Raw genomic sequence first — 27,465 nt, forward strand, 5'->3', positions numbered from 1 at the left:
TCTCCGGTGCAGTTGAGCTTGAAATTAGCATCCCGCTGATCGACTGAGCAGTTAAGTGTAGTACTACTGCCACTGCTGTTATGAATAGGCTTAAAAAGTGTGCTTCCGTATGTATTCTCGAGCCATGGTGTCATATTGATGTTATTATGAGGTGCATAAATGTAGGCTGGACTAAGTGACACGGTATTGAAGGCCTAGGTGTGATATGCACGACCCACCACTGGGTGGAGATTGCAGTTTTTCCTCAGTCGCTTTGGTGCATTTCTCACACCAGACTTTACATTTGCATAGCAGTTAGTGCGTTTCTTTAAACAATTAGTGCAAACTGCAGAAGCTTGTGGATAACCTGCAAAAGCGTGTCACTTGCTAAAAATAGATAGTTCATTCCTCAAAAGTAAATATTTATGTCAATGAAACTATCAGAGCCATCAAAATAAAAAGTCCTGTCACCATTGAGTAGAAACTAGATACTCTAATGGCTTAGTTGTGTTTTCATCATGACAGAGTAATCTGTAAGTGTTTTTGATTACAAAAAAGTCAGATCTCAGAGACACTAGCTGAAAATGCCCAAACAGCACTACACACTAGATGTACAGCCATTTAAACACTATGGTAAAGTTACACGTTTCTGTTGTTAGTAGTGTAACTGAATACATGACACAGAATACATTTTTAGAACATTTTTACTTCTTACAATGTTTGTCAGCTTACAGTAATTTGTTCACAGCATTATGCAGCGTATGTTATAATGTATGTATGTTACTGGACATACTAAATCACTCCTGTGCATCAAGACGTTCCTGTCTGTCTGTTCACATATTTTTATCAACGTCACATTGGATATCTTCCCTTGCGAAGCAGCAAGGAAAATATCTCCTCAAGTGGCAAAAGTCTGCAGGACTCTGCTGTGACCTCATTGTATCCTGCATCCATGGCTACTTGGACAGCCGTTTGTATGTAGACGCTGGTCGTACACCTTCCACCTCTGGGCAGAGAGAAACTCCTCTACTGGATTTAGTGAAAGCTGAGGGTCATCTGAACGCAGTTGTTCAATTCTGGAAACATTCCAGGAAAGTACTACAAAGAAATGTGTCTGCTTGACAGATTTTGACAACATTGATCAACATTTTTGTAAGTAATGACTCCAGCATGACTATTCATTTTATGGAGACTGACTATTCTGCAGTTGTAAGTATAGTTAATTTTGACTGATATGACCAAAGCAAATGATAATGTTATAAAATAGCAGAGAATTGTATGGAAGCAAATTCTTCATGTCCACAAGCATTTGCAATGTGATCAATGCAATGAGAAATGCTACGCTGATGTGCACACATGACTAATTGTTGTGGAGTTTGAACTAATAGTTATGAGAATGTAAAGTCTGATGTGAGAAATGCACCAAAGCGACTGAGAAAAACTGTAAAGAACAGGTGTTACATATGTAGTATAACACTGTCATCTAGTGGCCATGTGTGGTAAGACCTGCAGGAGGCTGCAGTTTTTCATCATGATGAACCATGACTCACTTTCTAGAAATGTTGTGAAGCTGAAAGCAGCAGGATTTTAGGGGTTTTTGTTAGTTTGTCAGAAGGTAAACCTGAGGTGTTTTTTCTAAGGGGATGTGCAGTGTAATTTATAGATTAGCGTGGGTCCTATGCAAGATGCTGCATAATAAACATGAGCATTTGCTGTCACTTGTGGGCCTGGAGGCCATTATCAGAATTACGAGAAACAGTCAGAGCTGTGGGCTGCTGTTGGTTATATCAGTGTTGCTGTCGATGTCTTAACAGTGATCTGCCCATAAAACCAAGCAACATCCCTAGTTTTTGTCAGAATGGCCGAGCGGTCCAAGGTGCTGCGTTCAAGCTGGGGAACATTCGGCCAGGTATGTTGGGAGGAGAAAAGAGAGAAAGAAAGGAAAATAGAGACAATCAATGCAAATCTCTGTGTAATGAATGTGTATTTAGTGCCTTAAACACAAATGGGAATGTTTTAACCGGGACGCAAACCCACGACGGGTCATTGTGGACGGCATGGAAGATCACGTGACATGGCGTCCATCGTGTTAAGAAATAGACATGATATTTCCTCGTATGGAGGGATACTTTTATGGACACGTGTCTGTAATTGTAAGTAAAGACTATTAACAATATTTCAATAACATAGCTCTGCTTTTAGTTCTAATATATTACAATAGTAAATTCACTTTCTATTTCTCTCTCTTCTCTCCAGGAATCAGAAGAGATGCAGAGCCAGCGAGTCATAGCAGGATATGGATGGCTGACCTCCTATTTCAGAATTTATTAACCTATTAAAGACCCTTTTAATGGAGTGGAATACATCCCTCACACACACACACACACACACACACTCACACACACATATATATATTTATAGATTAATATGTTCACTAGATTATTCCTCATCAGGGAATTTAATTTAGTTTAATGTCACAATGTGGGTCTTTCTTACCAGTTTTGAGTTAATTTACATATTTTCATCATAATGAAGACAGTAATCATTTAAAACTCACTGTTTAATTTACAATGTCATTAAGAACAAAAACAAACATTGTTTTCTAGTTTAAAAGAGAATTGTTTTTCAATAAATACTGTTAAACAATAATTAAAACTATTAACAGCTATTCAGTAATACTGTTGTGCTGTTCAATGTTACTCTTAACTATGAGAAATTTTGCTTTTACATAGAAAATTAATAATAATTTTAAAACACTCAATCAGAACTATGTATAAATAGTTGGCCTGTGGCTTTCAGCTTCCTGTTGGTCCTAGTGTGGCAGACCGGGCAAAAATGCAGCTGAAGCCTACGTCATCGATGCTGCCTGGGATCCTGGGATGCAGGAGCCGCCTGGGATGACAATATTCTACCAAATTGTATAGTTTATCTTTGGTAGCAGTTATGAAGCTTTTGGAGCTATGCAGCATTCCTCGTTAGTATAGTCGCCAGTATCTCTCTCTGACATGCAGAAGACCGGAGTTTATCACCTGGATACTCGTCACACGGAGCAGGACATGGTGAACAATACACCAGAAGATTTAATGCTTTGTTTGCAGGATGTAGAATTTTTATGTTAGGTGAATGTGATAGCCATTACACCACAGAAAATAAACAACAAAACAGAGGATTATGACATCATAAAGGTTGCACAAACAGCATATACAATGTTAAAAAGGTTCTCGAAATTTGTTTGGGTTTTTTCAACTAATTTCTGAGGTTTGAAGCCCATTTGAAAAAAAAAAAGGTCAAACAGGGACATCAAAGAGAAATATGACATCATGAATGTGGCTCTAATAACATACACAGACCAAACAGTGAAATCAAAGTGGAATATGACATTATAAATGTTACACAAAGAATATACACAAACCAAACAGTTTTATCAAAGAGGATTATGGCATCATAAAGGTTAAAGGTGGCACAAAGCCCATATACAGATCAAACAGTGACATCACAGAGGAATATGACATCATAAAGGTGGCATAAAGAACACACACATATCAAACAGTGACATCACAGAGAGTTATGGCACCATAAAGGTGGAACAAAGTATAGAAGGTGTTACGACCCCTCTCTAGTCTAAGGGCAAGGGGGGGGTCAGTAACAATTAGCGTCGGAGTCCAGCTTTTTAAAATAAGAGACATTTATTGACATAACAAATGCGATACACGAACTAGGTGGGAGTGCCAATAATAAATAAACAATACCAAACAAAAAAGAAAAGGCACTCTAACAAATGTCACAAAACCCCGACCAAGAAGTTATAAATAATAACAACATAAAGTGTCCTGAAACTCAGGTAAGCCTCAAACTGGCTATTTAGCAACTGAAAGGAAGTTGTCTGTAGGCAACAGGTTGACAAACAAAAAGGTAAAGTATTCTGGAGGCAAAACCACACTCAACAAGTCAAACAAAATTCCCAAACACTACATGGCACCAAAAGTCTCCACTAAGCACACGCAGGTGCTGTTCCTGTACAAACAAAAGCCTATGGCAAGCTGTGCTGTATTCGCACACAACTGCCCCGACTGAAGGCAGCTCCAGCCTTCTTATAGAGGGAGAGTCTCTGGAGGGTGGGGCCGAGGAAGAACGGATCCGTAGCCGTCCAATCCCAGTGGTGAGGAGAGGAGCAGCCCCCGACGAAATCTCGGCCAATCACCTGCAAGCAACCATACACACGAAATCTCGGCCAATCACCTGCAAGCAACCATACACACGAATTACCATACCCAGACACAGGCTGACAAGTCTGGGACGTAACACCCCCACCCTCAAAACAGAGGCTCCAACCTCAGATGAGCCGATAGTTACATTCATAACACACATACACAAAACACAAATCATTCATCTCGTCTGGACAAGGCATCAGCGAACTGATTGTCTGCACCCCGTTTGTGTACAATGTTGATGTCATACTCTTGAGCGATGAGGGCCCAGCGCATCAAGCGATGGTTCTTATTATACATGCGGGAGAGGAACACTAGAGGGTTATGATCCGTGAACACCTGAGTGGGCTCAGAACTGGATCCGATGTAAACGTTAAAGTGTTCTAGGGCCAACAGTAATGACAGCGTTTCCTTCTCAATGGTGGAATAATGCAGTTGATGACGAAGGAATTTACGCGAGAAGTAGGAGATGGGGTGATCAATCCCATGGTCGTCAGTCTGTAGGAGTATGGCGCCGGCCCCTACAGCACTGGCATCTACCTCAAGCTTAAAGGGCTTGGTCATGTCCGGTCCAGCGAGAACCGGGGCATGCAGCAATAAGGATTTCGCACTCTCAAACGCATGTTGACATTCAGGGCTCCACAAAAAGTCCGTTTTCGGGCTTAACAGAGATGTCAGGGGGTGAACCACTGTAGCGAAGTTCCGACAAAATGTCCGATAATAACTAGTCATTCCCAAGAAACGTCTCAAAGCTTTACGGGTTTCTGGGACAGGGAAATCAAGTACGGCAGCGATTTTTGCGGTGACAGGACGCACCATGCCCTGTCCAACCTGCCGACCTAAATACGTTACGGTTGCTTTCCCGAACTCACACTTGGCCAAATTCAGAGTCAGGGAGGCTTCTAACAGACGACCAAAAACCGTTTGTACGACAGCCATATGCTTTTCCCAGGTGTTGGTATATACAACAACGTCGTCTAAATAGGCGGTACAGTTAGGTAAATCTGCGAACAGTGAGTTTACAAGCCGTTGAAATGTCGCCGGGGCGTTTCTCATGCCAAACGCCATCACAGTGTATTGCAGAAAACGATCAGGAGTAACAAAAGCAGAGATCGTGGATGCACGATCAGTAAGGGGGACTTGCCAGTACCCTTTTAATAAATCCAGTTTGCTAACATAACGGGCAGATCCGATGGTATCAATGCAATCCTCGATGCGGGGTAGAGGATATGCGTCGGGGACTGTCACAGCATTAACTTTTCGGAAATCGGTGATAAAACGAGGTGTTCCGTCGGGTTTGGATTCGACGAGACATGGGGAACTCCACGGGCTATTACTGGGCTTCGCAAAACCATTTCGTAGCATGTAATCTGTTTCATTTCTCATTTGTATTCGTTTGTCCAAATTACAGCGATACAGGTGTTGTTTTATTGGGCTAGCGGTACCTACATCAATGTCATGGGTTACGACATGGGTTTGTTTAGGTACATCACTAAACAAGAGTGGATGTTTAGAGACCAGAGTTTCTATGTCACTCCTTTGAGAGTCTGACAAATGCTGGAGTGTGGATGAAAAACTTCTGAGCATTTCGGTGTTTGACAGTCGGGCAGTCAGCCGAGCCGGATGAATGTTTGTTAACCCATCATCTACCGCTTCTGTTTCCACCGGTTTCACAATAAGAGCAACGCTCTGTGGTGCTTCCTTCACAGGAACCTCGGGTTCCTTTTTATCACAGTCCCGGGTCACGTATGCCTTCAGCATGTTAAGGTGACAAACACGAGTTCTACGTTTCCTACCGGGAGTAGCAATAACATAATCGGTGGCACTTAGTTTTTCCTGGACGACGAAAGGTCCAGCGAATCGAGCTTCTAACGCCGTTCCTGGTACCGGAAGCAAAGCTAATACACGATCTCCTTCCTTGAACTCGCGTGCTTTAGCTTTACGGTCATGCCGCGTTTTCATTGATTGCTGAGCTTCCTGCAGGGCTTTCAAAGCAAAAGCTCGGGACTTAAGCAATCGCTCACGGAAGTCCGAAACGTAATCTAACAAGTTTTCCTCTGGTGTCACTTGTACATCCAATAGTTTCTCTTGTAGGATCTGAAGGGGTCCTCTAGGATTGTGGCCGAACACTAGCTCGTTGGGACTAAATCCTAGGGACTCTTGCGAAGCTTCGCGGGCAGCGAACAACAGGAAAGGAATACCTTCATCCCAGTTTTTCTTTTCGTGGTAACAGTATTTTCTCAGCATGCCTTTTAGTGTTTGGTGCCATCTCTCTAGTACACCCTGACATTCTGGGTGGTAGGGGCTTGATGTGACATGGTGAATAGATAATTCACGAAGAACCCGGTTAAAGATTCGTGACATAAAATTGGTTCCCTGGTCGGTTTGTATGATTTTGGGCAGCCCAAATGTGGAAAAAAAACCGCAACAACGCACTAACTATTGGCTTGGCTGTGATCCGCCGCAAAGGAATGGCTTCAGGATATCTCGTAGCAGAGCACATCAACGTCAACAAAAACACGTGTCCTGATTTGGTGCGAGGTAAAGGTCCAACACAATCTAGAATGAGCCGTTCGAAGGGTTCAGCCATGACGGGTACCGGATGTAACGGAGCTCGGGGAACTGTTTGATTTGGTTTTCCCACCACCTGACATGTATGACACCCACGGATGTATTTAACTACATCAGCTTTCAGTCCGGGCCAATAGAAATGATTCAGGATGCGTTGATATGTTTTGGTAACGCCTAAATGTCCTGACCAGTCGCTGTCATGGGCTAACTTTAGCACATGGGAGCGAAAAGACAGCGGGACCACCACTTGAGCTACTATATTCCAATCCGCGTCTGGAATTACAACAGGGCGCCATTGCCGCATCAGCACACCATCACGAAGGAAGAAACTGCTAGTTGTTAACAAGGCTTTTTGCTCACCTACCACTTTATCACGGCACTTCTGTAATGTAGGATCCAACTTCTGAGCAACACGCAGTTGTGCACGGGAGACAGGAAGTTGTGGTTCCCCGGAGGGTCAAGGAGCCTCCTGATCTTTTACGCCAGGAGCTCCAGCGCCCTCTTCGGGTTGCCTCAGTACCTCTCCATCAATGAGTTGAGGTACGAGGAAGCTTTCACTCAAATCAACTTCCTTACCTTTCTGCTTACGTTTCTGGGCACGTGTCATCATGCAGGTTGACTTGTCTTTATTGATCTCACCGCTTTGGTCTGGACCATCAAACACCTCAAGAGCAGGGACAACTTTACCACCAGCAATATCGTTCCCTAGAAGTAAAGACACGTTATTCACGGGCAATGTTGAAACTACTGCCATGGGAAATCTTCCTGTTCCTAAATCAGTTTTTAGGTACACATAATGCACTGGACAGGGAACATATCCATCCCATATGCCCCGTAGAATGATATTGTATCCAGCATAGGAATCATCAGAGAATGGCAAAGTATCTGCTAAGACTACGGTTTGAGAAGCGCCCGTGTCACGTAATATGCTTACCTTTACTCCTTCTCCAGGTGAGTTGTCCTTTAACGAAACAACGCCTGGCATCACAAAAGGACTAAAGCAGGGGTCAGGTGTGCAGTTAACCAAGTTCGCCTTACCTGTATCCTGCGTAACGAATCCAATGTCTTTTGTTACAGGAGGAGAGTTCTGATTCTTCCGTCTCAAAACCGGGCAGGTAGCTACCACATGTCCAGTTTTGCGACAGTAAAAGCATTCTCGTGTCTCCGTGTACTGGGTATTAACAACAGTTTTGTTTTTAACCGATGAATTCTTGAAAGTCTGAAACACAGTTTTATGTGTTAATACATATTCATCTGCTAGTACAGCAGCCACAGACAACTCATTTATCTTTTGTTCATTCAAATGAACCATAAGACTTTCTGGTATTTGCTTTTTAAATTCTTCTAGAAGAATTAATTCTTTCAATGCTTCTAGAGACGTAACCCCACAAGATGAACACCATCTATCAAACAAAGTGCGTTTTTCTCGGGCGTATTCCACATACGTTTGAGATGCCTCCTTTTTGTAGGTGCGGAATCTTTGTCGATAAGCTTCGGGAACAAGCTCATAGGCTTTTAGAACTGCAGCCTTAACCGTTTTGTAATCCTGGCTGTCTCTTAGTGAAAGAGCCGCCACCACTTCCTGAGCTTTTCCTTTCAGCTTGCATTGTATGAGCAGGGACCAACAATCCCGAGGCCACTGCAGCGCATGCGCAATGCGTTCAAACGCAGGAAAATAACAATCCACTTCAGATTCCCTAAATTCCGGGACAAATGAAACAAATCGGGTAATATCCCAAGGACCAGATAACGTTTGAGTCACAGACCCTCTGGATCCACCTGAGGCCTGTGACAAAGCGACTCGGGCCTGAGAGTCTAATTCAAGCTGCCGCAACCGCACAGCCTTGTCTGCCTCAATCTCCAGCCGTTTAATCTCGAGTTGCAGCTTTCTCTGCTGCTCTTTTTCTTGGGCCTCGAACTGTAACCTCACAAGTCGGACTCTTAGTCGAGCGTCCACTCGTGCGTCGGAGTCCAGCTTTTTAAAATAAGAGACATTTATTGACATAACAAATGCGATACACGAACTAGGTGGGAGTGCCAATAATAAATAATCAAACAATACCAAACAAAAAAGAAAAGGCACTCTAACAAATGTCACAAAACCCCGACCAAGAAGTTATAAATAATAACAACATAAAGTGTCCTGAAACTCAGGTAAGCCTCAAACTGGCTATTTAGCAACTGAAAGGAAGTTGTCTGTAGGCAACAGGTTGACAAACAAAAAGGTAAAGTATTCTGGAGGCAAAACCACACTCAACAAGTCAAACAAAATTCCCAAACACTACATGGCACCAAAAGTCTCCACTAAGCACACGCAGGTGCTGTTCCTGTACAAACAAAAGCCTATGGCAAGCTGTGCTGTATTCGCACACAACTGCCCCGACTGAAGGCAGCTCCAGCCTTCTTATAGAGGGAGAGTCTCTGGAGGGTGGGGCCGAGGAAGAACGGATCCGTAGCCGTCCAATCCCAGTGGTGAGGAGAGGAGCAGCCCCCGACGAAATCTCGGCCAATCACCTGCAAGCAACCATACACACGAAATCTCGGCCAATCACCTGCAAGCAACCATACACACGAATTACCATACCCAGACACAGGCTGACAAGTCTGGGACGTAACAGAAGGTGTAATCTTTTCCAATGAAGCTCTGGCAGCTTGTAACAAAAGCAGAATGGTCTTTGTAACTGAGCCATATTCTCTTACCACCCAACCCTTTCTCAGACACAAAAACACACACAACACTTGGCAATGTCTTGAAAGTGTGTTGAGACTGTAGTTTGCCAAACAGCTTTTCTGGTGCAGATGTCTTCTCACAGTCAAAATGCTTTAGATTGCCACCTGGATACTCCTGATATGGAGCAGGACATGACACATACTCAGTACACTACAACATTTAGTACTTTGTTTGCAGGATGTCCAGAATGTCTGATGAGAGTCTCTATTGTCCCAAAATCACCAGTACTTCCATATTAATATCAGCACTGTGTATTTGAATGTATGAAGAATGGAGAAGAGACAGTCAGATAGGGTTTGATGAAGCAACTGCTTTTTTTGAACATTTGTTTGCAGCGTATCTTCTGAAACGTTACCTGTGTGTTGGCCCATCTTCTTGCTGACAGATGGGTATTGTTACCAGGGAACGGTGGTGTGATCTCTGGCTCAATCTGCCCCTTTTTTTTTAAGAATTTCTTTTAGAGTATTTGAGGTGTATGAATGTGTGTAGCAAGTAGTTTCAGAAGGACAGAATGTTTCTGCCTGGTTTCGAACTCAGTGGTGGCTGGTGTTACCAGTGATAGATGCTACACCACAGAAACCGTTGAAAAGCTGATTCGTCGTTGTTTATATTAACACTTGGGTCCAGCTTTTAAATAGATGTGACCAAGAACATACTGCAACACTGTTATAGTAAGGCCATCATTGTTTTGTCTATAACAGATGAGGTAGCTCGGGCACATCCCACCAGAAAGAGGCCCCGGGGAAGACCCAGGACACGCTGGACAGACTACATCTCGCGGCTGGCCTGGGAACCCCTCGATATCCCCCCCGGATGAGAGGATGAGAGGGAAGTCTGGGTTTCCCTGCTTAGGCAGCTGCCCCTGCAACCAGACTCTGGTTAAGTGGCAGGTAATGATGAATGGAAGATTGCACACGCATGCTTTGATAAATCTGAAAGTTTTTGTGCAGCACATTTCCTTTTTGCCCTGTAGATGCCACCTGTAGTTTGCTTTGCTACGCATAGTTTGATAAATGAGGCCCCAGAACTGAAAGAAATTACAGACTGGAGACAGCGTGAACATGGACTTTTTATCCTTCCTTACTCTCCAGTCATATCGATCTCTGATTGGCTACATTCTGTTCCTGTTACACCAGTGATTACGCTGTAAAGACAGTCTCATAGCTTCATCTGTTGAAGGTACTTGACCAAGTATCAGTTTTTGATCAAGATGTCAACGTCCAACACGGGGCTCAAACAGACGACTCTGAGATTAAGACTCCCATAGTCTACCAGCTGATCTAGCCAGGCTGCTAACGGGATGACATGTACACAAATATAATTAAGAGTGGTTTGCTGAACAGCCTCACATGGCTATAGGTGGATATAATGTCTGCGTAACCACCGTAGGCTCAGCGTAGCTCCGCAGAGGCTCCACACACACCTCTTCCAGGCCTGATGTGCACCCTTGCTATGCAGTGATTGGTCAGTTTGGGATCACGTGTTGTGGGATATCTGGATCTTCTTGCTGAATTTCTGTGGTAACCACCATTTTTAAAAACAATAACCAGTGGATGAGAGGCTTTTAAAATTATTTTTTTGTTTTCTTCTTTACAAGTTAATAAAGACACCATGAATGTTTTAAGCAGAACATACTTTGCTGAGTTTTTGATCTTAAAAGACTGTGAATGTCCTTGGGAGTCTGTCAGGAGTGGGATTTGAACCCACGTCTCCTTTTGGAGACCAGAAATCCCTGTTTCAGGAAGGTAACAGCCCTTGAGTCTGGCGCCTTAGACCACTCGGCCATCCTGACACACATTGAGTCTAATTTGTCATGTGGTAAGTTTACTATGAAGTTCCTGACTTCACTGTTAATTATATATTTATATTTATATATATATTTCTTTTATATTTATAATGCTACATACTTTTTGCTTTTCTTAGACTTTTCTTGTAAATAATTTATATTGCACCTTCTTGTTGTGATGCATGTTCACCTTATTCTGTTTGCTTTCTGCACTTTATTCTATAACAAGAGCTGCTGTAACAAGTGAATTTCTCCACTGTGAGATTAATAAAGTCTAATCTAATCTAATCTAAACCTGACAAGGAGTAAAGTGTAAAACATGACAGCTATAAAAGTACAGTTGTCACATAACGTCTTGAGATGCATTAAACAACTATTAGAAAAGCTTTTGTTGCTTCATTGTTTCCATGACATTTTGGGTCTCAGTGTACTTGGAACTCTGTGAAGAGAGAAGCTTTTTGATCTTAAATGTGCACCAATACATACTGAAGTTGTCAGAAGTGGGATTTGAACCCACACCTCCACAAAAAACTGCAACAGAAACAAAATGACGTCCATTGGCAACCCCTGAACATGGATTCTAGGGAGGGCTTTTGGACAAACTTCACCTTCCCTGCATGGGCTCCCCAAGGGGGTGTAAAGATACACCGGGGGCATTTGTGCGAGCAACCCTCCCCCCTCTAGCCTACAGGGAAAGTAAGAGTGTGTGTTCCTCTGACCACCACTGAGACAACAAATCTTTTATATTTTTACTAAAATTGCAGGACTGCACAAATACACCAGGTGGATGAAGAATCTGTCCAAATCCTCTCCCTTTGTCCATGAGCCCTCCCCGTCTACAAAGTGTAGTATTCACCCCATTCAGGAGGGGCTTCCAGACCTTACCTGTCAGCAAAAGGGCATTTTGTCCATTTGCAATGCCAGCAATGTTAATTTTGTGTCCAAAATGTGGCATTTTGTCCAAAACGTGCCATTTTGTGTGTTTGGGAAGTTACAGCTTTTATATGTGAGTCTTAATCATCCTGCAGACTGGATTTTCCAAGATCCAGTAAGTGGCAGGAAGATCTGTGAGTGATGAAAGAGACTTCTTTAAAAGGGCTATGGGCTGTGCTTTACAGGGACATATAAGAGACCAAAATCACACTTTATATAAGTTACAGCTTTTTTATGAGAGGCTGGAGACCAAGCAGACATCCAGCCTGCTTGTGCATCAATCAATCAATCAGTCTTTATTTATAGAGCACTTTTCATACAAAAATGCAGCACAAAGTGCTTTCCATGGTTAAAACAATGCCCCCCTCCAACCACACACACACACACACACACACACACACAACCCCCTCCCTCCCCACGTCCTCTCACATACCAGTATGTACAAGCAAGCATACACACACACATACTTGCACATATTAAAAGACTACTGTAATGTGAGGTTGAGCACAGATGAGCCTGGTAAGGAAACACTATCACAGGGAGCCGTCTGCACCAGGAGCCGCTCACAGGCCACGACCGCCAGGACACCGACCCAGGACACCGACCCAGGACACACGGCCAAGTGAGAGGCAGAGGAGCCGCCCAACCAGACTGAAAGAACCTGCAGGACAGAGCCCCAGCAGCCACAGCCGATGAAAGCCCCGGTGCAGAGAGCCCCCTCCGAGGAAGCACTGGAGAAATAACCTAAAAATAATATCAATAGAATAAAAGCATAGAATAAATAAAAATGGGTTAACATAGAGAAATAAATAGGCTAGGGGAATAAAATAAATAAAAATAAAATGAATAAATATTAAGTAAAAGCTAAATTAAAAAGGTGGGTCTTGAGCCTGCTCTTAAAAACATTAACGTTCTCTGCAGCCCTGACCTCCTCTGGCAGGCTGTTCCACAGACGAGGACCATACCACTGGAAAGCTGCTTCTCTGTGAGTATGTGTCCTGACTTTAGGTACAGTCAGGAGGCCAGTACCGGAAGACCTCAGGGGCCGCGAGGGTTCATAAGGTAAAACCAAATCTGAAAGATAAGAAGGCCCAAGACCATTAAGACATTTAAAAACCAGTAAGAGGACCTTAAAATCGATCCTGAAACACACGGGGAACCAATGCAGTGACTCTAAAACCGGCATGGCTGCTGTAGGCCCATCCAACCACCAGCTTCTCTCCATGTCTGCTGGAGACACCCTTCACTGTCTCTGCAACTCCACCTGGCCCTGGCCTTCGTGCTCCTGGTACTCCGGGAAGAAACACTGAAAACTTTAAAGAGAGGGGAGAACTGCACTGACTCTGCTTTTTGCCCTTGGTACTCCAGTAAGAAACATTTAGTGCAAATTTTCTCCCTTTTTAATTTTTCCAAAGTCAACTTTTGTGCGTCTGGTCTGCCAAACAGAACTTTGACAAAATACAGAAGAGACGGTGCGTCTCAGACTCAGAATGTCATCCTGCAGGCTGGATTTGTCAACTGATGTTACAAGGTCCAGTAAATGACAGGAAGACCTATGAGTGATGAATGAGACTTGTTTGGAATGGATATGGGCTAAAATATTCCAGTATTTTATTCCAATATTTTACTGCAGGCTCCATGTAGACCCATGGAGCAGGGAAAAATTAAAAACACTCCACGATATGCTAAATTATTTATTTTAATTGGAACATTAATAAACATGCAGAGTACACGTCTCTAAGAACAGCTCATGAAGCCACGAACAAAAACTTTTTTATTTAAAATGTCTGTAGATGATAACTGGTAGATATTTAAATGTTGTTAAAGTGTTTTAGCCAACCACAACAATGTGTGGAATTTTGTTGGTGTGATTATTATTCGTCCTGTTCGTCCAGGCGGCGTCTCTTCATGTCTGGTGACCAGTTGTGGAAAACATCTCAGCGCATTAAATCAAAAGCTCAGCAACGAACATAAAGACAACGTGTGGTTCACGTTTCGAAGGCTGGGCGTAGAGGAGGCCACCAGGCTCTCTCCGAGGAGGTGGGGGGGAGCAGGGCAAGACCCTTGAGGAAGAGAGGGAGATGCCCGGTCAAAGCTCCGTCCAGCATGGACTAAAACAGCACTGACAGTCCAGAAACAATTCCAAATGAAGGAATTTTTAAACACAAAGTAGTTTCTCAAGACTGCATGTTGCTCATGGATCTATTGTCTGACCCAGAGTGCAGTCATGACTGGTTCTGGCCTGTATAGCAGCAGCCACTCTCCATCTTCCTGGTACTGCTACCACCACCGGACCGTACCGGCTTACTTTCACCCCGTTTACTGTTCATTTGAAAAGTAGAAAAACTAGCGGTTCATGGTTCACACCGTCAATATTTACTTCAAAGTTTTGTGTTTAGCAGGACCTTCTCTAACACAGTAGCTGCTGGTGGTTGACAGGGTTTATATTTCACATATGCAGGGGCGGGTCTAGAAAAGTTCTGATGGGGGCCAGGCAGGAACACTTATAAATGTTCATATTTTTTATGACATATTGAACTGATCATTACAACTAAAGTGATCATCTAATGTAAACAAGTGGAGAAAAACTTGTATAAAAAGTATTTTCTTTGGGTGATGCTGCTGTAGGACTTTTATCACTGCTGCACAAACACACTTCAATGATAAAAGAAAAACATGTTTTTATTCAGATCATCAGTTTTATCAGAGTTTCTTCACCAATGTTGGCTGTTTAACTTCAGTCGTCACATCTGCTGGATTTATGACAGATATTATCACCATGGAGACGGTTGGTGAGACGATGATACATGAATTCTAAATGATGATATAGATCATGGTAAAAATGATTAAGAACAACAGATAAAAGTACTTTACATGCTGCATTTACTGACCATTGTACATCTGACAGTTATCCAAGGGAAGGTCAGTCAACAGTAAATATCTGTAGCATTGGTTCTTTTTGTTGATGTAAAACAGTAAAAACAGGAAGATTTCAGGCATATAAAAACTCCTGAATGGTGATTAATCATGAGCAATTTGGAAGCTGTTATTAATCTGATTAAATATTTTAATCATTTGACAGCTCTAATTTTACTTTAATTTTATATTTTATTTTATTTTATTTTATTTTATTTTATTTTATTTTATTTTATTTTATTTTGTATTGTAAAACTACCTGAACTACTTCAGATGTCTGGATGATATCTGGGGATCTGGACCCACTCTGAGGAGGACATTAACACATTCATCCACACACTCAACAGACAATAATTCTATTAATTTAAAGGACCAAATTTCTCACAACACAACCATTTAGACATTAAAGTTTACTTTAAGGAAAAAAGAACATAAAAAAAACAGCTTTCATCCCAAGAACACCTTTGCTGGATTAGTTGAATCATAAGTATTAAGTTTCCACTGGATCTTCACACAAATGGAAGATTTTAAATATGCCGCCCAAACGCTGTTCTCCACCTTGTCCAGCAGGGGGTACTCTTGGACCTTCCTCAGGTCCTGTTTTAAAACATTTCTCCAGGTAAATCCCATCCAGGTCTCAGCTGCTCTCCCGTTTATCACCACCTTCTCTCCACACAGTGAGGCTGGTGGGAAAAATCTAAAATACTTTTAATTCAGCAGAACTTCCAGAGATTAAACACCCATCAACATCTGGTCCAGCACTTTGCATTCCATGGCTGGGATGCAGTGCAGACCTTAGTCCTGGACTGCAATCCACACTAGACTGATGCACAGAGGAGGGCTGAGAGGGACTGGGTTGGCAGGCTGGGAACCACCTTTCCTCATGGCCTGAACAAGAGGACGTTTCTCCGTCCTTGATCTGGTCCCCTCCCTGCAGTCCCTCCTCCCTCTACCTCACTTAATCACCTGACTTCCTGACATAACTCTAACTGATTATTAGCTTGTTTTGGTAAATACAGTCAGCTGTTTTCATTTTAATCTCGCCGTCTGACCTGAATTAGGCAGTGAAAATGCTCATATATCTATTTGTGGGGAAAATAACAGTGTAATGGTTTGATACTGGACTAAACTTCTTGTTTATTTTCTGGATGCAGATGATTTGCTGGAGTCACTGACTGCATTCAGCAGCTCTGTCCTGCTTGATTCAAACGCTGCACAAGCTCTTCTCTGTTCATACCACTACCGTGTCAGGTGGTTTCATTAGGAGACACAAACACCTTCAGAAACCTGCCGGTTGGTGCTGAAGCTCAGTCTTTTTCCCAGTGAAATTAAAGCCTGTCAACATCAACTCATACATGACTGTAGAAGTCTCTGTAGCAGTGAGGACCCTGGTTATTGATAGAAATCTAATGGAGCGCATAAATAAGGCACTCTTCTTGAGCTTTGTGGAAGTGAAGAAAGGAACATGAGGGCAGCAATAGAAAAGTTACATTCTCTGACCAACCTTCAATTACTTGCTGCACTGACACAACACAATAACAACAGCCCGGCGGGTTTCCTGGCTTGTCATGTTTTTCAACTTGTAACTGGAAGAGAAACTAAAATGTCTTTGTTTCATCTCATAAACTTGGTCCAACTTTTTACATCACACGCTAGAAAGAAATGCGTTTAGATTCATAAACTCACTGTTCATGCAGACGCCGGAGGTCGTTGGTGGCACTGTTAATCAGTCTTCCATTTCTCACCAGAAACAGTCGTTCATGTCCATCTGCGTCTTCGTCCACCACGTCTTTGATACAGTCTGGTCGTACTGACATGTAGTACTGGTCAATTATCTGTGGAGACAAGGAGTTGAAGAAATGAATGAAAGGGAGGAAATGCAGACGTGGATCTTGGTCCACATTTATGGACAGTGATGTTCAAATCAAATTTAGAGCGTTTTCAGACCCTTCTAGCATCTTAAATTAGTGTCTAGTGACAAATCTAGTGGATTTTTCTGGTATTATTGGAGACTGACGTGAAAGCATGTTTACTTCTTCTCAATGAGTAGCGAGTGCTGCTGCAGGCCCCTCCCCCATCCAAAATAACACAGGAGGCTTGGAGCCAAAGCAGCACCCAGCTCCCAGCTGCAGTCAGAGCAAATGTTCACCTTTGCTCCAGGACCAGAATCAAAGCTGCTGCTGGCTGATCCTGTCCTGGCTTACCGTCAGATATTATTGCCTATTAATGACGAGTGTGGAGGAAAAAATTTAAAAAGATCTGTAACATGTTCCAGGCTCTTAATCAGAGAACAGCTGGAGCTGCAAGTTAAAGTACTTAGAGTGACACTTTAACTTTAGGTCTGTTCATTTTGGGCCAGGAATATTTTTTCCTTTTCAACTGTTTTGAAATTAAATGCAATTTAATACATTTTTCCAGATTACTAGAGCTTAAGGTTACAATATTAATGTCTGTGTCTATTATTTGACTCATTTGTCTACTAAAATAAATTTAAATAAAAAAAATTATGAATAAATTATAAATAACACATTTTTAGGGGATAAAATGTGGCAATTAAAAGAACAGCATGTGTTATTATTGTGTGTATATAAAACATAAAAGTTTATTTCTTTAGCAGCATTGTGCTGTGAGCCATATAAACACTTCATTTGCTGCTTTTTGTGAACTTTCTATCTAAATGAGATGTTTCTGCTTATATCAGCCTCATACAGCTAGCAGATGGCTAAAAGCTAGCAGGTGGCTAACAGCTAACAGGTTCATGAACTGTGTAACAGTGTTTGTATGTGTGAATGTGTTTCAATGTTGACCAGCATGGCAGTTCAACAAAGGAATGCCTAGGGGTATTATTCTCGCTTTGGGTGATTTATGAGCCCTCACAAAACTCAGAATCCTTGTAGGAAAGAAGTACCACTTCAGCTACAACCCATGTATTTTAAATTTAGAGCAACCATTTAACAAATCCCATATGCATTCAAACAGCACCGGTGGTTTCACAAAACCCCCATCCCAATTTCAGTCCTTCATCCCTGTCTTATGTTTAAGTCTCTGTTGTTTATACTTATTGCCAATCGTGTCAGCAGCACATTTCCAGGACCATGACACAGAAACCTTTCTTGTCACAAATCTATCTAATATCTTATCACCTAAAACAGTTTTTTTTTACCATGGTGCATGCTTCATCCACACTGAAACTCTTAAGACAAACACTTGTTCCCTAATTCAGCTGCTAGCTCATACCAGATATGTTTTCAAGGACTTTGGGGATAAATAGAAGGTAATAATATCTCTGCAGTTGGCAAGAAGATAAGAGTATCAACATGGGCTGTTAAAGCAATGATTCCATGATTAAAATCACTTACATTAAAGGCCTGCATTACATAACCAGAAGACATGGTCAAGCACAGAAGTGACAATGAGGGTATCAACAAAACTGTACAAGGCTCCAATCTGCCATAAGAGTCTGACAATCCACATAATACTGACTGTGTCCTCCTTATACCCCTAAAGGAGCTTTGTCCAGTCAGCTTCATCTTACCCCCTGACTGGCTCGTTGGTCTAGGGGTAAGATTCTCGCTTCGGGTGTGAGAGGTCCTGGGTTCAAATCCCGGATGAGCCCCTGAATTATAGCTGTTTACCACAGAAAGTTGATGCTGATTATAAACAATTCAGGTGGTTTTAATACATTTATCCAGAGCACCATTCAATCACCAGAACATCTGTAATATAATATAATCATCTCACCAACCGTCTCCATGGTGATCATATCTGTCATAAAACCACCAGATGTGATGAGTGAAGAACAAACAGCTAACATTGATGAAGGAATTGATAAAACTGATGATCTGGATAAAAACACATTTTCCCCTTTATCATTGAAGTGATTGCAGCAGTGATAAATATCCTACAGCAGCATCACCCAAAGTAAACACTTTTTTCAACTGATGTTCCAAGGTCCAGTAAATGACAAGAAGATCTGTGAGTGATGAATGAGACTTCTTTAGAAAGGTAATGGGCTGGGCATTTCGGGGACATATAAGTGACCAAATAACACTTTATATAAAGTAACAGCTTTTTAATGCGAGGCTGGAGGCCAAGCAGACATCCAGCCTGCTTGTGCATGGCTACTGCAGGTCCATCCAACCACCAGCTTCTCTCTGTGTACTGGAAACCCAGCAGACCTCAAGTGGCTCTTCATGCTTGTGTTTGGCTGCTGCAGTCCCACCTGACCTCCAGCTTGACCCCCAGCAGCTCTCCGTGTGTTGGAGACCCAACAGAGCTCTAGCAGCTGTACATGCTGCAGCCACACACAGGTCCAGTAGGGATCCAGCTGTTGCTGGAGATGAAACTGGGGATCAGATGGGCCTGCCGCAGCCATGCACAAGCAGGCTGGATGTCTGCTTGGCCTCCAGCCCCGCTAAAAAAAGCTGTATATAAAGTGTGATTTAGGTTACTGTCCCTGGAAAAACCAGCTCAGAACCTTTCCAAAGAAGTCTCATTCATCACTGACAGATCTTCTTGTCATTTACTGAATCTTGGAACATCAGTAGAAAAATCCAGTCTGCAGGATGATTAAGACTCAAATAAAAGAAATGTTGTAGCTTCTTAAATGGACAAAATGACACATTTTCAATACAAAACAGGGTTTCTGGAGAAATTTTTACATTGCTGGCCTTGCAAATGGACAAAATGGTACTTTGCTGACGGGTAAGGGAATTTGTTGCAAAAATATGAAAGATTTTATATATTAGTGATGGTCAGAGGTACGTGCATGCTTACCTTTCCTGTAGGCTAGAGGGGGGAGGGATGCTCGCACAAATGCCCCCGGTGTATCTTTACACCCCCTTGGGGAGCCCATGCGAGGAAGGTGAAGTTTGTCCAAAATCCTCCCAAGTCCCATGTTCATGGATTGCCTTTATTTCCATTGCAGTCTCTTCTGGAGGCGTGGGTTCAAATCCCACTTCTGACAACTTCAGTATGTATTGGTGCACATTTAAAATAAAAAAGATCCTGTCTTTGCAGAGTTCCAAGTACACTGAGGCCCATTTCTATAAGAAGCCATAGTCACGTCATGCGATCCATTACACATCTCCTAATTAGACTTTTTGTTTCATGGTTTTTTCTGAACATTTTACCTCAAATGTGGCCCAGCTCGCTCCGTCGGTAGAACATGAGACTCTAAATCTCAGGGTTGTGGGTTTGAGCCCCACGTTGGGTGTTGAAATTTTGATCATAAAGTGATGCTTGGTCAGGTACCTTCAGCTGATCACTTCCTTGGAGAACATCTACAGCTACGAATCTTTACAGCGTGTTTACAGGTGCAACAGATTATGATTTGACATGGACACAACTACACCAAATAACCAGAAAAAACTAGGTGAGTCAAAGTCATCCTTTCCTTGCTGCTCTCACACACTGACGACTATACACAAGTCTTAATAAACATTAAAAGTTTTGCAGCATTTTATTGCTCAGAGTTCTTTATTAACAAATAATAACATCAACAACTATAAACAGACTTCCAGGGGCAACAAAATCTCATGGAAAAAATGAAGTGACAAAAGCTTTTCTAATAGTCGTTTAAGTCATTCTTCTGTGACAACTGTATTTTTATTGCAGTCATGTTTAAGGTTTTACTCCTTGTCAGGTTTCAGAGGTTTTCAACATCAGGTATGTTGCATGTCAGATATGACTCAGGCTGAACGGCCTAAGACGCCAAACACAGCGGTTGTTTCCTTCTATAAAACAGGGAATTCTGGTCTCTAAAAGGAGCTGTGGGTTCAAATCCCACCCTGACAGACTCTCCTCCTACGAGGTTAATCACCTACTAGTTTTACATGTTTATCAGCAGAGTGGTCTCAAGCTAGGTACACAAAGATTATCGGGCTGTTGTGGACTGACTCTTAGATTGCTTTAGGATTACTGATGATTCATTTATTAAGTTTACTGTGGCTTTTATAGGCCTATGATTAGAAGTGTGCTGATGCTTTCTAAACACCAGCTATTTATTAAGTAACTAATAAATATTGGGTCTGTTATTGATTATTTTTGACTATTGTATTGGTGGATTATTGGTCTGAGTGGATTATTGATCAGGATGGATGAACTCAGCTGAGTTAGTTTCCGTCTCTTTTACAACATTTAATAGAAAATTAGTTGTGACAGTAAAGTTTTCTAATTTGAGTATTATACTAGGTATAAAAACTAGATTCGTTGCTGTAATTTGTTGACTGTTTGAGCTGCATCAGTGTAATAAGTCATTTCCCTCCGTGCTCTATTGTTTCCTCTGTCTCTTCTACTTAATCTCTTTCCATCTGATAAGAGTTCCAGTAAAGTCAAACTGGTCTTGGGGAGGGTGAAGCTCTGAAATGAGCATCAGACTGGTGAGGTGTGTGTTACCCAGTCATAGTGATGGACAGCTGTGTGTAATAATGTGTAGTGAAGGTTTGCATCGAAGCCATAAATCTAAAAGCAGGGAGAGGACTTCCACTACAGATTCATCTCTCTCCTTCTCTCTAAGCTCTGAGCTTCCTCTGCTGTCGCAGCGTCGCTCCCGCTGGTAAACCAAACGTTGGCGATTTCCTGCCGTAAGACGATGCATTCATGGACAGCTGGTTTAAATGTAAATCTGGCCTCACATCGTCTGAAGAGAAAACAGAAGAAAAGATCAGCGCTAGTAGCGGTGCTGGTGTCAGTGATGTGGTAGCGTTGGTGCCGGTAACGTTACCAAGCAGCCCAAATAAAAGTTTCAGGCTAACCGGCTCAGAATAAATCCGTGGCTTGAAAATAATGGTGGTGACATCAACCACACAATTTAATGTTCGGTGTTTTGCTGTTTCCATGGTGTTTCTAACACAGCAGCTGTAAAGAAAACAGAGGCGCTCTGTTTGAAGAGGAAATGAACAGGTTTCTTAAAACTTTATAACTTAATAGCACAAAACTACCGAGTCCGTCTGATGAGATCGATAGAAAAAAGTTATCATGTGATCACGCATTATTAGCATGTGGAAGAGATCATTAACTTGAGGAAACGTATTAGTTAAACCCACAATTATCATTTCATGTGGTTGTATTTTAACGTTGAGAGTAATTATAGAAAATTAACTGAGCTAACTGGGTTGTTGAGGTGTTGTTGGGTGCCCACAATTTAAGGATGCGTGGCCCTAGTTTTTTTCTTTTTTTTCTATCGATGTCACCAAACGGTTTCGGTACTAAATGAACTGGCTAGTACAATTTTTACTCATCTGGTTAAATTAATGAAAAAGACGGAGCATCCTTCTGATAAAGCCAAAGTTAAATTAACAACATAGAGCCTTACTTTTCTTTCTTAAAGAAGGGACAATGTGTGGACATTAATTACAATGGCTCTGAATGTCCAAAGCCTTGGGGACACTCTGTGCTCTTTGTGGGTCCCGGACCCCAGGTTGGAAACCACTGAGATGGCAGTGCTGACCGGAGAACCAGTAATCTCCACCTTCCATGACTTGTTTCTGTAAAACAGAGTCTAAGTAACTTGTATTAACAACCCACTTTTTAAACAGCTGACGTGTGATTGCAGTTTACCTGAGACACTTTCCTGGCCATGGCGACATTCGGCTCTGCAGCTGCAACATGTGAACCACCAAGTCTTGGTTTGGTAAACTGAAAGGTAAGAACTGTGTAATGAGAGGCCGTTTACTGAACTAAATATATTTATCTGTAGCCAAGTAAACTAATATTAAACATGTGTCATTGTGAAACAGAGCTTATTATGTTTTAAACTGTTTACCTGTTCACATTCGTTCTGCTTGTAAAGCTGGTATTGTGATAACTGTGTGGGGTATTTTAGTGACGCTGGCCCTTTAAGAGCAGCTCCAGACTAGAGCACGCAGGCTCGTAGGTTTCCGTCACACCGCGTGCTGCCAGCAGGAGTACTGGAGTAGTGATGTACAATGCCACTCGCTTTCTTTCTGATCTGATACCAAGTAAAATGCAAGCCAGTATCAGCGATACCGATCCATTACCGGTGTGATACCGATCTGATACCGATCCGATACCGGTCTGATACCGATCCGATACGGGTCTGATACCGGTGCTTTGTCCAGAAACTTCATGTGTTTGGAAAATTACTTTGAGAGCAGCTCCACTGAGGGGAAAGGAAGTGGTAGTAACATTTTCATAGAATACTTTGTGAATCAAACTGAAATTACCAGTAAATTGGATAAATATATAAATACCACAATAACTGCATGTTTGTAAACACCTACATATTAAAATATTTAGTTACCATCAGTCTGAACAAATGAGAGGGATTGATGTTTTTGTCTTTCTATCCTATTAAATATTTTTCATCCATTTTTGTATTTTTAAAAACCCTACAATGGCTGCTTTACTGAGTATTTAATGACAGCAGCCTTACCGACTGAATCTAGGCCTGTTGAACTGATGTGAGCTGATCTCAGGACACATTTCACTCCAAGCTGAACTTATACAGATATTTATTGCAGCATTTTCTTATTTCATAACCGTATTTAATGCTGTACATAACAGAACAGGATGCAGTCGTCTTTAGAACGAAGGGAACTCCTGTTGTTTGAACATCAACACAAAATCTGTCAGGTGGTTCGCCCAGGGCACAAAACTAGCCAGGACCTCCTCTGTCTTAAACCCAGCAGACAGATGAAAACCACTTTCCAACATGTAGCATCAGTGGTCCACAGCTCCACGTTTCCTCCCTCTGAATAGGGGTTAGTACTTGCTAACTTTGGCAACCTTGGTTTGTGGATGAGATCGACCACCAGAACTGTTTGGGCCGCTTTGAAAACCTTTTGCCATTCTATCTTGGAAACTCCATTTTCAGGTGGTTAAACACAATTTGTCGTGTGAATGCTTGGCAACAAAATAGACCGTACTTCATTTTTGGAGCAAGAATCCATACATGTCTTTCCATTCTGTTCCAAGGCAGAAAGCACTGATGTCAATGGAAAGGAACGTGGTCTAAAAAGAACATTGGCCACTCTTCTGTCAGAGGCTTTCCACCGCAGTGGTGATAGCATTAGGATTGTTATTTCACAGAGACTCCTCCCCTCCAGAGCTACTCACCATCAGTGATGATCATTTTGCAGTGTGGGAACAATATTCAAATGATGCCTTTGTATTTTTTTTGCATGAAGTCAGAAAGATTGAACAGGACAAAGGTCTTGCTCGTTTCATGTATTCTGGTGATTTCGCAGTGACAGCAAATGGGAGCAAACAGTCAGTAGAACGCATCTCTTGGTGTCTTCCTCGTTTTCTTGGGTCTAGCTCAACTTCAGTACCACCTTAGTTGAAGCACCATCACAACTTTTGCGACACTGGCTTTTCTGATAAACTGGATCTTTCGAACTTTAAGTGTCACTTTGTAAAAGATAAAGGACCCCTCTTCTCCAGCTCCTTGATCACAAAGACAAACACAAAGGTACAAAAAGTAAAGGTGAGTGGGAAATTTTACTCACCGAAATCCTACCACAAGGGCCTGGGTAGCTCAGATGGCAGAGCATTAGACTTTTAATCTGAGGGTCCAGGGTTCAAGTCCCTGTTCAGGCGTGTAGAAATGATCTTTCTCACTTCATTGCTCAGCCTCAGCGTTCCCTCTGTCCTTGTCCCTTAAAGACTGAAGAGATGGAATTTCTCCTTAAAAGGGTCTATGACGTGACGCCTACTTTTTCTGTCCAACTGAGTTTTTCCAGCAAAAAAACCCTCAAAATACATAAAAAGATACTCTGTGTGTCTCCTACCTTCCCTATATATAGACCCACTTTAACGTCTCCAAACCTTTTAGTTATTGGTCATTTTTCTGCTTCTGAAGTGTCAAAACATCATGTGGGGCGACCGTCCAGCCTTCACTGCTATTTGGACATCTGGTTTAAAATCAATTTAAATCAATTTAAATATATCCCTTGCCCTATTTGGCATAACTTCTAAAATGTTTTGCTTTCATTGATAAAATTATAAAGTATTTGGATAAACATTTCCATTAAAATATATAAATGAATTTTGTCCAGACATGTTTATTTTCTGAAATATCATCCGGGGTGACCGTCAAGAAAAACACAATTTTGAACTTTTATTTTGAAAACACTTCAAGCACAGGATCTTGCATCAGCCAGACACATTTGAGGGACCCAGCAAAACATCTGGGAGGTTAGTAAGTTCTTCTTATACTGGCAAATAAATCTTTGTTTTAACTACTGTAATGTACTAGCCACTTTTGGATATCATGTGGGGCGACCGTCCTTAAACTGTAAATAATAAATATTATCTACAAATTCATATTTTGATGATAAATTTGATAGTGACATGTCTTAAAATGTACCTAGCTTGGTTTCTGTAGCTAACTGTTAGCCTGTAATATCTGAATGAATTTGAAAACATCTTCTGGGGTGACCGAGTATCATGTGGGGCGACCACTGCTGAGCTGAGTGTACATGATAAATACTTTTCCTTTATTTTAGTTTCTGTAAATTTATATTTTATACATGATTAATTCATATAAAGTGCATTGTTTAAGCATAACTCTTTGTGTACTTTAATATATATTTTTCAGAATTTAGTCATTTTCCATTCCTATTTAGGAATAAATATTTATTTTTGATTATTGTACAATCTTATGAGAGAAAAGTAAAAACTGCATGACATTCCATTTAGGAATTATTAATCACGTTTAACTAGTTTAACCTATTTTCTAGATGCACCATTAACATGTAAAGAAAAGACGGCTCGCTATAGGCAGCGGATCAACTCAGACCTGCAGCAAGAGCAGAATATCTTGCTAGGAAAAGAGAGGTTAAAAAAAACTCTAGGTAACACGCAGTTATTTTAGTAGGATTAGGAATAATATTTTCTGCAATATTTTGAACTTAAAAGAGTAGTCCACCAGGGGAGATATTAGGGGAGAACAGCACAGGCGTAAAATGTTTGTCTTGTCATGATGGACAGCTCTATGTTGTTCCAGTTACCAGAGAAGAAAGCAAGAGGGCAAGATTTTATATGTGAAGCCAGACGAGTTGTTAGAGAGGGAGAAAAAAAACTGAGAAACAAGTGGAAGGCTGCATCCAGGGGATACAGGGAGAGGAAAAAGATGGAAAAGGTGATGCTGGACCTGACACCACCATCCATGGAGAACACTCTGCCACATCCAGCAGGTGTAGAAGTAGTGGAAGAGCAGCAGGAGAGGCCAGGGCAGGCTGTGGTGGATTGTCTACGTCTAAATGAGGATTTTAATCCACCAGTATCCCCCACCACACCACAGAGAGAAAAGAGAGAATACAGCAGAGAAACGTTGTAAAAGACTGCAAGCTGAGAAGCGTAAATTCAGAAAGCAGAACATACATCTGAAGAAACAACTAGCAGAGACAAGAAAAGAAAAGGAAAGGGCCAGAAAAAGTGAGATGAGAGCAAAAGGAAGGTTAGGTCTGAGTGAAAGGCTCAAGCCAAAAGAGGGGAAGAAACTGGCAATCGACACCATCACAAAAACCAAAATGAAAGAACAACGAAGAATTCTCACAAAACCACTCACAGAGCTTCATGTGCTTTACAACGGTGAGATGAAAAAGAGTCTCCGCCTATCTTACAGGCAGTTTGCCAGAAGACGCCCCTTCTATGTTACCGAGCCAAAGACCAAAGATCGGGACACATGTGCATGCATGGAACACGAAAATGTGCACCTGCTGGTCAACAAGCTCTGCAGCAGATTGGTGGGGCAATAAAGAGAGAAGCGGATCTCTACGTTCAAAGAGGAGGTGAGCTTCAGACGCCACAGGATCTGTATGAGATGCTGAACAATAGATCAGGCTCAAGCATCACTCACTATTGGGTCAGCAGAGAGAGCATGGAAAAGTGTGACGAGCTTGTTCCTGACAGCTTGGAGGCTGTGAAGGGGACATTTAAAATACACCAGGTTTTGTCTTCACAGCCTGCACAAATCACTCACAGGGAGGTGTCATGCTTCTGCAGGCGCTTAGAGAGGAGTCCATGTCCTTGTTACAAGCCAGTAACAGTAGAGCTGAGGAACACCATGCACCACACTGAGGATCCCCCAAGCTCTCCTCCTGAGCCACCTAGGGAACAAGAAAGTGTTGTAGATCTGTGTGGCAAGTTTGTTATTGTCACCTACGATTAACCTCCTTTTGTAGGCCAGGTGCTCAAGGTTGTGGGAGAGGAAGTGCAGGTCAGCTGCATGAGGCAGTCTGGTGACAAGAACCTGTTCATGTGGCCTCAAATTTTAGACGTCATTTTCTACTACAGGAAAGATGTGCATGCTGTAATCTCAGAGCCTGAGCCAGCAACCTCACGCTTCTCGAAGCTCACTTGCCAAGATTGGGTAA

At 42.0% G+C, this 27,465-nt stretch overlaps 1 protein-coding gene, 1 long non-coding RNA gene and 3 other non-coding genes across 5 annotated transcripts in view; 2 read left to right on the forward strand and 3 right to left on the reverse strand.

Annotated features, from left to right (window-relative positions):
• Nucleotides 1-27,465, reverse strand: part of LOC121635284 (zinc finger protein 665-like) — a 645,425-nt gene that overhangs the window by 541,467 nt on the left and 76,493 nt on the right. The gene's annotated exons all lie outside the window — the stretch shown is intronic.
• trnal-caa lies at nt 11,172-11,281 on the reverse strand. Its single transcript has 2 exons — nt 11,244-11,281; nt 11,172-11,217 (listed from the first exon to the last, which is right to left on the reverse strand). It is a non-coding gene; the product is annotated as a tRNA-Leu (tRNA).
• Nucleotides 18,669-18,740, forward strand: trnap-cgg. Its single transcript has one exon. It is a non-coding gene; the product is annotated as a tRNA-Pro (tRNA).
• LOC121635345 lies at nt 22,563-23,042 on the reverse strand. Its single transcript, XR_006009416.1, has 3 exons — nt 22,890-23,042; nt 22,685-22,762; nt 22,563-22,611 (listed from the first exon to the last, which is right to left on the reverse strand). It is a non-coding gene; the product is annotated as an uncharacterized LOC121635345 (long non-coding RNA).
• On the forward strand, nt 24,613-24,685 carry trnak-uuu. The gene has a single exon. It is a non-coding gene; the product is annotated as a tRNA-Lys (tRNA).

The sequence above is a fragment of the Melanotaenia boesemani genome, chromosome 24, assembly GCF_017639745.1.
Source record: "Melanotaenia boesemani isolate fMelBoe1 chromosome 24, fMelBoe1.pri, whole genome shotgun sequence".
Classification (NCBI taxonomy): Eukaryota; Metazoa; Chordata; class Actinopteri; order Atheriniformes; family Melanotaeniidae; genus Melanotaenia; species Melanotaenia boesemani.